The sequence below is a fragment of the Lactuca sativa genome, chromosome 5 (genome assembly GCF_002870075.4).
Source record: "Lactuca sativa cultivar Salinas chromosome 5, Lsat_Salinas_v11, whole genome shotgun sequence".
NCBI classification, from domain to species: domain Eukaryota; kingdom Viridiplantae; phylum Streptophyta; class Magnoliopsida; order Asterales; family Asteraceae; genus Lactuca; species Lactuca sativa.
The window spans coordinates 315,912,531-315,924,375 of record NC_056627.2 but is presented as its reverse complement, the minus strand read 5'-3'; positions in this window follow the sequence as shown (position 1 = coordinate 315,924,375).

The following is an 11,845-nucleotide window of genomic DNA, read 5'->3' as shown; positions in this document are numbered from 1 at the left end:
TATATATAACACATATTAGCCACTCGAGACTATAACTCTGTGGGTCTGTGCACCCAAACTCTGTGAACCCTCAGGTTCTATCTCTGTGAACCTTCAGGTTCTAACTCTGTAAACATGCACATCATAAATCACATAGAATAATGCAGTGCAACACATAACACAAATATAGCATACAAACAATGTATCACATAACTTCGATTACCTACTCAAGGTAAAGTATAGTGAGAAGACTCACCTCAGGCGTCTCGGTAAATCTCTAACTCGGTAGAAATATTGCCTAGTCTCCGCCTATTCACATAAAGTAAATACTCTTATAAATATAACTCTCGAGACTAGACTCAACCTGCCATTGGCACCCTCAGAAGGGTAAAATACTATTTTACCCCCTCTCGACACAAGTACTCCACTGTTGACCAAACCCTAAAAGTCAATAAAAGTCAACGGTCACACTTTGACCCTACTCGCCGAGTGCACCATGGTGACTCGGCGAGTTCACACATGTTCTCTAACACTTTGTCCCGCTTGGCACGCCGAGTCCCTCCTTATGCTCGACGAGTCATACCACGCATGAATTGCGGGGCCACCCCGACTCAACTCGCCGAGTCTCAAGAACAACTCGGCGAGTACCGCCTTGAACTCCAGTCCTCTAACCCCCTTCTGACTCACTGAGTCATCCCCCAACTCGGCAAGTCTACTCACTGAGCAATTTACGTGAAACCCTAACCCTACTCGCCGAGTCCCAAGAACAACTCGGCAAGTTCATGCCATGCACAAACTCTCTTGGCCTCCTGAGGTCAGATTTGTTTCCCTAAACCATAGATTTGGCCTTCCCAAGCATGAATGTCACGAACTTGATGCTTGTATAACAACAACAAGGCATCGAAAGGAGATTTAGTCCCAAAAATGGCAACCTAAGTCCAATAACCCCAAACTGATCCATAAAGCTCAGAGGGTTAAGGTCTCTGGACCTCTTTGAGTCCAGATCCAAGGCACAAACTCGAAAAAGGACCATTTGCTCCACATAATCACTCTCCAAAGGGGTTAGAAACCCTAACTCTAATGATCAACACCAAAACTGAAGGAGGTTCGAACTATTACCTCAAAATGAAGTCTCTGAACTTTGGAACTGCTAGAATCGCACCTCCTCTTTGCTCTTGGTCACCTCCTTCTTGCTAAACCAAAGGTACAAGGATCAAAAGTGACTTCTTCTTCCTCACAACGATTTGGCTCACTTAGGGTTCTCTCAAGGGACTGGTAGCCGCAATGGGAGGCTATAAGTGCCCTTAAATAGGCTCCAAACCCGGGGGATTAGGGTTTCATTAAACAGCGTGGACTCACCGAGTCCATAAATGGACTCGTCGAGTCCGGACGTGAACCCGGATGAACATCCGCGACCCTACTCGGCGAGTCTTGGCTCCAACTCGCCGAGTTCCTCCACAAACTCCAAAATAATTACATAAAATAATATACCTGGAAATCTGGATGTGACAATTCTCCCCCACTTGAATCAGATTTTTCCCTCGAAGTCTCATTCTGGAAACAACTCCGGATGCTGCTCACGCATCTCCGACTCTGACTCCCAAGTCATCTCAGACCCCTTCCGATGTTGCCACTGAACCAACACCAGAGGCACTTCCTTGTTCCTCAAAACCTTGATCTTCCGATCCCTGATCGCCACCGGTCTCTCAGCATAATTCAGGCTCGCATCCACTTGAATATCCTCTAATGGCACCACTGCCGACTCATCGACTATACATTTCCGCAACTGTGACACGTGGAAAGTGTCATGAATCTGCCCCAACTCCTCGGGTAGCTCCAAACGATATGCTACCCTGCCCACCCTCGCGGTCACTCTAAACGGACCAATATATCGGGGCCCTAGCTTGCCCCTATTCCTGAACCGGATCACTCCTTTCCAAGGAGATACCTTCAGGAGCACAAAATCTCCGACCTGAAACTCAAGCTCAGACCGACGCCTATCCGCATAACTCTTCTGGCGACTCTGAGCGGTCAACAACCTCTGTCTGACCTGCTGAATCTGCTCCGTCGTCTGAAGTACTATCTCCGTACTACCCATCACACGTTGCCCTACCTCTCCCCAGCAGATGGGAGTCCGACACCTCCTCCCATACAACAACTCAAAAGGCGGCATACCGATGCTCGGATGATGGCTGTTGCTATATGAAAATTCTGCCAAAGGTAGGTACATGTCGCAACTACCTCCGAAGTCCAATACACATGCTCGAAGCATGTCCTCGAGCGTCTGAATCGTCCGCTCGCTCTCCCCGTCAGTCTGTGGGTGGTATGCGGTACTAAAATGCAGCCTCGTACCCAATTCCTCATGAAATTTCTTCCAGAAACTGGAAGTAAAAGGCACATCTCGATCTGAGACGATCGAGATTGGTACTCCATGCCGCGATACCACCTCTCTCACGTACAACTCTGCCAACCTCTCAGCGGAAGAGCTCTCACTGATAGCAAGGAAGTGGGCGCTCTTCGTCAACCTGTCCACAATCACCCAAATTGCATCGACTCCCCCAGTAGTCCTCGACAATTTGGTGATAAAATCCATGGTAATCTGTTCCCACTTCCACTTGGGAACCTCCAACGGCTACAACATACCATGCGGTCTCTGGTGCTCGGCCTTAACCTTACGACAGGTTAAGCACCTCTCAATAAACCACGCGACATCCCTCTTCATACAGGGCCACCAATACTCTCTCTTTAGGTCCAAATACATCCTAGTGGCCCCAGGATGGATCGAGAACTTCGATCAATGAGCCTCTTCCATCAAAATGGTACGCGTCCCGCCCACAAACGGTACCCAGATACGACCCTGGAATGTCATAAGCCCCCGGATATCGGTAACGAACTCCGATACCAACCCGACAACTAGTTCTCTCTTCTTGTTTTCTGATCTCACGACCTCAGCCTGGGCCCCACGGATGGTATCCAAAACCGGAGCCATCACGGTCAGTCTCAAACAAACATCCCGCATTAGGGCGCTCTTCGCCCTTCGACTCAGTGCATCGGCTACAACATTAGCCTTACCCGGGTGGTAAAGGATCTCGCAGTTGTAATCTTTTACTACATCCAACCATCTCCTCTGACGCATGTTCAGGTTTGGCTGATCCATCAAATACTTCAAACTCTTGTGGTCCGTGTATATCGTATACCGAACCCCATACAAATAATGGCGCCAAATCTTGAGGGCGAACACCACAGCCCTCAACTCTAGATCGTGGGTGGGATACCTTGCCTCATGGGGCTTCAGCTGCCTCGATGCGTACGCGATCACATGCCCCCTCTGCATCAACACCACGCCCAACCCAGATATCGATGCGTCACAATACACCACGAATTCCTCCATTCCCTCTGGAAGAGCCAACACCGGGGCTTCGCACAATCTATGGCGAAGAGTCTCAAATGAGGCCTGCTGCTCTGGGCCCCAGCTGAACACCACACCCTTCCGGGTCAACCTGGTGAGAGGAACAATAATCTTGGAGAAATCCTTGATGAACCTCCGATAATAGCCATCCAACCTTAGAAAACTTCTGATCTCAGAAGGAGATTTCGGCACCTCCCAACTCATCACCGCCTCGATCTTGGCCGGATCGACCAAAATCCCCTTTTGGTTAACGAGGTGACCAAGGAACTGCACCTCTCGTAACCAAAAATCGCACTTGGAGAATTTGGCGTAAAGCCTCTCCGATCTCAACATACTGAGGATTTCTCACAAATGCTCCTCATGTTGCTCCCTGGATCTCAAATACACCAAAATGTCGTCAATGAACACAATCATTGATCGATCCAACATCGGTCTGCATACCCTGTTCATGAGATCCATGAACGCTGCAGGCGCATTGGTGAGCCCGAATGGCATCACCACGAACTCGTAATGCCCATAATGAGTCCTGAATGCGGTCTTCTGGATATCCTCCTCGCGCACCCTCATCTGATGATATCCAGATCTCAGATCAATCTTGGAAAAACTAAGACGCTCGCTGCAATTGATCGAACAAATCGTCGATCCTCGACAAAGGATAACGGTTCTTGACCGTTAACTTGTTCAGATCTCGATAATTTATGCACATTCGGTGCAAACCATCCTTTTTCTTCACAAAAAGGATCAGTGCTCCCCACGGCGAGCTGCTCGGCCGTATAAACCCCTTCCCCAGCAGCTCCTGAAGCTATGAGGATAACTCCTGCATCTCTGGAGGTGCAAGGCGATAGGGCGCCTTGGCAATAGGTGCTCCCCTAGAATCAAATCAATGCAAAACTCAACCTGCCTCTCGGGAGGCACACCCGGTAACTCCTCGGGAAAGACATCCGGGAATTCACGCACTATCGAAACCTCCTCAACCGTACTCGGTCTCTCTGCACCAACTCTCGTATCCATCATATACGCTACAAAACCACTACAACCTTGTTGTAGACTCTGCCTCTCTCTAGCAGCCGAACAAAACGCTGAATCGGGATGGGTACCCTTGCCGTACACCGTAAGAACTCCCCCACTTGGGTCTCGTATAGTCACCAGCTGCCACTCGTAATCGATAACTGCTCCAAATCTACTCAACCAATCCATGCCTACGATGACACAGACGTCCCCCATCGCAATCGGGACCAAATCAATAGGAAACTCTACACCGAAAATCTCGAGTACACATCCTCGAATCACCTCCGTGGCATACACTGCTCTCTCGTCAGCGATGGAGACTCTCAGAGGTCAACTCAACGCCTCTCGACTAATACTGATGTGCTGACTAAAAGTCAACGATATAAAAGGTCGACTCGCACCCGAGTCAAATAAAACCAAAGCAGGTACAAAACTCAGAAGAAAAGTACCTACACACATCATAATATAAGCACAAAATCTCAAACATTAAAATAAATACATGAAAGAATACATACCAGCCACGACATCGGGCGTTGCGCAGACCTCTTCCGCAGTCAACTGGAAGGCTCTCCCTCGAGCCTTCGGTGTCTCGGTCTTCACTGGCCGACTATCAGAAGCTCTAACAGCAGCAGGGGTAGACCCCTGAGAAGCTCCCTGTGCTGACCCTCGCAGTAGCGAACACTCGGCCTTCCGGTGTCCGGTCTGGTTGCAGTGAAAACACACTACAAACCCCTTGGGGCAGTCCTTAGCCATATGCCCCTCCTTGCCACACTTGTAGCAAGATCCAGCTCTACAAACTCCATCATGACCCTTGCCGTAGTTTCCACAAGTGCGGACCTTCTGGCTCCCTGCTCTGGAATCAGCGGGCTTGGCCTGCTTGGCCTCCGGCTGGGACTGTGCCGGTCGCCGATTCCTCCCCTGAGACTCCGCCTCCTCCCTAGCCTGAGTCTCTAGCTCGATCTCCTTCTTCCGGGTATTTGCCTGAAGCTCGACAAATGTCTGGTACGAGGAGTTCGCCACAAACTCCCGAATATCTCTCCTCAAAATACTCAAATAACGGCTCATACGTGCCTGCTCAGTAGACACGTGTTAAGGGCAGAACATCGCCCTCTCATGAAACATCATGGTAATAACCGTAACAGACTCCGTACCCTGCTTGAGGGTCAAAAACTCCTGTGCCAACCGATCCCGTTCCACCGAGGGAACGTACTCATCACGAAACATGGCGGTGAACCTCTCCCAGGTCACCGTAGCAAGCTCAGCTGAAGAATAGTGTGTTGTCGTGAACTTCCACCAGTCCTTCACCCCCAGGCGAAGCTAAACCGAACCCTCAAGTGCTCCGGGCACGAGCATGTATAGAAACACCCCTCAATGTCAGATACCCATCTCATCACTGCAATCGGATCCTGCGTCCCATCAAACTCTGGTGGCTTCGTGTTGCTGAACTCCGTGAACAACAACGAATCACCCCCCTGCGACCTAACAGCAGTGACAGCTGCGGTGGCCGCTGCAACAGCAGCCTCAGAAAGAGCGGCATAACGCTCGTCAAAAGTCTTAATCAGTGTGGTCTTAATAGACCTGAACATCTCTGGTATCTCTGCCCTGATGGCCGCAGCCACCTCCTCATGGATGATCTGGCGGATCTCCTCATCACTAGTCTCGCTGCTCTCTGGCGCATGACGTGTCCTCACCATGATCTACCTCTGAAATACAACATACGATACATTAGAAACTCACTCGAGCATACTCGCACTCGATAACTCATCCCTCCTTGATCCCTGGCATCCCGAAGATTCTTACTTGAACTGTACGCCGTCCCGGTGTTTTTAGTAGTACGGGCCCAATACTACCGTCCACCCCGCGTCAGTATACACCCCAAGTCCTCCTCCTATGATCCCAAGTCCCAAGTACTCTATTATGCATAATCCACTCTCTAACAGATCTCTCATAAGCTCTTCACTGCTACCTACTCACTCTCAAGCATCTCATAGCAGCTCACCTCCCCCTAGGCTAAGGCATCACAAATCAGGGCACTCTAGTCCTAATAGGAATACCTAGCCCACTCTAGCACGAAAATGTAAATTTTCGGTTAAATGGGTTAAAAAGTTAAATTTTTTTAAACTTGGGACGAAAAGGTTAAATTTCTATACATTTGGGCCGCAAATGTCAATTTTCATCAAAATTGAGCCGAAAATGTTAATTCTAACAAAAGTGGACTAAAAATGTTATTTTATTTAAAATAAGCCCTTAAATGTAAACTTATGGTCTTAATGGACCTAAAGTACCATTTTTACCAAAAATGTGCCTAAATTATAAATTTTAGACTTAATGGGCCAAAAATGTCATCATTACAAAAAGTGGGTCTTTTATGTCATTTTGGTAAACAATTGAGCTTAAACAACCAACGTAATAACAAACGGACTAAATACGTTATTTTCATGTTTATTGGGCCTTAGTGGTCCATTTACATGCTTATTAGGCCTGAAATATACCTTAAATGTTTATTGGGCCTTAGTGGTTTATTTACATGCTTATTGGGCTTGAAACATACCTTACATGTTTATTGGGGCCTTAGTGGTCCATTTAAATGCTTATTGGGCCTAGAATATTCATTACATGTTTATTGGGCATTTGCGGTCCATTTACATGCTTGTTGGACCTTGTAAACTTAAAACATACACGAAAACATTATTTACTACGTTACATAATGTAATACAATATTCGCGTAAATTCAGTTAAGGCTCTTGTGAGACATTTCATTTATTCGTACCTATCTAGTGTACAACCATAAGCCTGTAGTTATAACCAGAGTCTCCTGAAGGGAGAACGAGAGTTTGTGTATAGATCTATACAGGGTTGACACCCCACACCTGAGTTGTTCGCTATAGTTAGACTAGGCTAGTCTAGGGTGACAAACCTTACCTTAAACAAGTCGGCGCCTATAAAACGTCATGACAGGCGGATCAGTCATTATCAAGTATGGTTATAATGACTCACATAGAAATTAACTCCACTATAAAATTTAAGGAATACATATACAATTTTGATGATACAAAAACATACATACATACACTGGTATCCGGTCTTAGGGTTTTAAGACCACAACACTTTTATAAACAGAAAATATCGGATTTTCTGGGAAAACAAAAATTTATACAGTACCTTCTACTTACAACTGAAAATATAGGATTGTCTGGTATACTCTTTTTATACATCTCAAAACAGAAACACACATGCTTTAACACAAGATTTGATACAAAACTTTCAAACCATTTTACAAAATATATCGGATTTTCTGGTGTTTACAAAGTGATACAAGACTTTTCTTACAACATGCCTATGAACTCACCAACATTATATATGTTGACGTTTTCAAATTAACTTGTATTCTCAGGGAATCGTTAAGCAGATTTGGTCATCGAGAACACGCGGACTTTTGTCGTATTTTGTTATCATCATGCATTGAATATTTTGGCATGTAAATTAATGATACAATACTTGATGTAATCAATGATGGTTGTTATATTGTATGTGTGATGATGATGCTTGCCTTGTTTCAATTATATACACTGTGATGATACTACAAGATGAAGTCACCGAACCCCCGGACGTTTCCTCCATTTCTTCGGTTCGGGGGTGTGACACTCTGCATCTGTGATAACAGCTCTTGTATCTCTGGTGGTGCCAACCAGTACGACGCCTTGGCGATAAGGGCCGCACCTGACACTATGTCGATCCTAAACACGAACTGTCTATCTGGAGGCATTCCAGGTAACTCCTCTGGGAACACGTCAGTAAACTTCCTGACCACTGGAACCTATGATACTGAAACCTGATCCCTGACCCGCGTATCCACCACATACGCTAGATAACTCGCACACCCGTGCTGAATGTACTGTCAAGCCCTGGCAGCTGAACAAAACCCTGATCCCAATATGATGCCCTCTCCATACTCAATCAGTTCTCCCCCACTTGGGGTTTGAACCACCACTCGTTGACCCTCGCAGTGGATCATGGCACCGAAGCGACTAAGTCAGTCCGTACCTACAATCACACATACATCCCCCATAGGAATCATAATTAGGTCTATCGGGAAAAATACCCCGAAGATCTCCAATACGCAACTCTAATAGACCGAAGAAGTGGAAATCCCGTGTTCGTTAGCGATAGAGACTTGCAACGGACACTCTAGCTCTCCCACTGGCAACCCGAACCGAAGAAATGGCGGAAACGTCCGGGGTTGGGTGACGTGTTCCCGGAGGAGTTACCCAGAGTGCTCGGTAGTACATTCAGCTGCCAAGGATCAGCAGTACATTCAGTTGCAGGGGGCGCTGAATGTTCAACTACACAAAACCCTGATCCTAACCTGTAAGCTGGAAGGCGCATCCCTGGGCCCTCGGGGCACTGCTCAACCCTGACTCCCATCAGTAATCCCCATTGTATCCAGCATTGGAGCCTATGCTGGCCTGGCAGTGATTTGTGGACAGTTGGTATTCACGTGACCAACCTAATGGAAGTGGTAGAAGATCCTCATATCCTGAACCGGGGCTTTCTGGCGACAATCCTTCTCATAGTGCCCCTCCCTGCCGCATTTGCGGCACATGCTGCTAATCCGCAAACCCCCGAGTGACCCTTCCCGTACTTGCCACAAGTGCGGCCCTACTGTCCCTCTGACCTAGAATCAGCGGTCTTAGACCACTTTGGTGCCGACTGTGATTGTTTTGTGGCCTGTCGCTGCTCCCTCAACTGCAACTCAATCTCTAACTCACACCGCCTAGTGGCCTCCTGTAAATCCAGAAGCGTATCACAATGCAGGGTCGCTACAAACTGTCGAATGTCAGTCTTGAGCATGCTTAGATAACGTGTCATCCGAACCTGCTCAAAAGCAAACTCCGGGCAGAACATCACCCTCTCCGTGAACATACGGGTGATCTCTGTCACCGTCTCACCATCCTGTCTATACTCCAAGAACTCCTGAGCCAACCGTTCCCGCTCGACCCATGGAATGTAGCGGGCGCGGAACATATCCCTGAACTGCTCCTAAGTAATTGCAGCTCTCTGGTCATCAGAATACGATCCAATCATTAATCTCCACCATTGGTAGCTATGGACTTAGTGCCTATTGGATAAACGCTGGTAGCTATGGACTTAGTACCTGTTAGATAAACGTTGGTAGCTATGGACTTAGTACATGTTAAATAAACATTGGTAGCTATGGACTTAGTACCTGTTAGATAAACGTTGATAGCTATGGACTTAGTACTTATTAGATAAACACTAGTAGCTATGAATTTAGTACCCAATAAATGAACTTTAGCAGCTATGAAATTAGTGCTTTACGAATGAGCATTGGCAACTATGGACTTAGTGCCTGTCGTATAAACCCTGGAAGCAATGGACTTCGGATTGAATGAATGTAGGATAAATGATTCTTAGGGTAGACCCTTAAAAATAAAGAAGATATTGGGGATGGATAATTGTGTTAATTGTTTGATGATTAAACATAATGATTATATTATTATGGGTTGAAAACCCTATGTACTCACCAGGTTTCCCAACCTGACCCACTCAAGCTTATTTGTATCACAGGTGTCGATATGAAGCAACATTACACTGAGAGACTAAGGAGATGTAGATCACTAGTGTAAATGAATGTAAGGTCTGTTTATGCTTATGTTTCTTATTGACGATGACATCCCAAGGTTTTAAAAAAGAATAAAATACATTTCTTCGGAAATGCTTTGATAATATATTTATCATGTTTTTTTCTGGGAACAAATTCCGTAACATATTTCTTTAAAACATACTATGATTTTTAAAATAAAGCATAAACAAATCGGTCTTTTCTGGCCATGAAAATGGGGATGTCACAACATCCAAGCGGGCAGTATGCGTTTCCCGAACCTTCACCCATGGGAGTTACCATATACCCCCTTTACCCGCTTCACTTATGGAAAAGCCTCCAAGAAGACTCGAACCCGAGACCTCCCAAAGGAAAACCACCCAAGCAACCCTGGTGGCCAACTGATCTAAACTAGTTGGTTAGAAATTATTTTGGAAATTAATTAAATAGTTTTAATTAATTAAATGGTTGAATATTAATTGGTTAAATGTTAACTGACTGGAATATTCCTAAGCACTTAAGGATAAGGGGAAATTCGAAAATCACTCTATCCCACATGGGATGGGAGATGAAACTCACAATTCACTCCATCCAACATGGGATGGGGGTGAAACTAATGCAAGGATCCATGTTATATATAAGGCACTTGGGATTTTCATTCTCCTTGAACCTTGACTTGATTTTTCGTCGTCCTTCTTCCTCCCCTTTCTTAGTGGACGATTTCTTACCCTTTTAGGGTTTGTGAAATTGACCCTCATCCTAGTTTATTTTTTGGTACTCTCTTGGAGTCTTGGGTGTGAAACAAACAGGGATTCCTACTACTGGTCCTCTTCGTCCAAAGAAAAGATGGTTGTGATCAGATCTCAGTTAAGGAGTATTCCAAAAGATCAAGAACATCAAGAGGTTAGTAATTCTTCTATTATTTTTCATAAATAGGTTGCTATAATAGAATAAACCTAGATCCTTTAGGGTGCATGTACACATAGGATTTTATATTGCTTCTATTGCCTTAACTAGTATGTATAGAATGCTAGAACACCTATCATTATTGTTTTTAACTCAATTAGAAATAGAAGCGTATTTTGGTTCTAACAAAAATTTGCATATGAAGGTGTGTGTTTCTGTTTAATTAAGTTAGGTTTCCTTTCCAATTAATATACACTAGGATAAACTGTATAATTTGCATATTGAAAACTTTTTTTTATTGTCATTGCTACAAATAAAATTTGGACTTATGTTTTTAATTTTCTTACCATGATTTTAGAGGTTGAAATTTGATTTTGGGAGCATAAGGAAGGTAAACTTGAATCTTAATCAAATGAGGATACTTCCAAGAGGTGTTATGATTTTTTTGTGGGCCTTTTTATCTCATCGCCCCTCTTCCTTTTTTATTTTTTTATTTTATTTTTATTTTTTTTTGTATATGTGTGATGTTCTCTCTGTTTTAAATCTCGTTGGTTCTCAGTCCTGTTTGGGTCGGGTCCGAAACTACACATCCTTAAAGAACACACTTACTTGTAGACCCGAACCAGAATCGAAAATGAGGTATCTAGTCATGTTTTCAATTCTCCATTTTCCACTAAATTGGTTCTTGGTTCTTGGTTCTTCGGTTCTCGATACAATTCAGTCTAGGTTTGGACGATGTCATCCCTAGTTGGATTCAAATGAAGACATATATAATCCAATTGACAAATTTCTTTTCTATTAAATTTTTTATTTAAAATTTAGTATGTATATATATATATATATATATATATATATATATATATATTATATAAATTAAATATCTAACTATTATTTGCTTGATGTTACAAAATAACCATCAA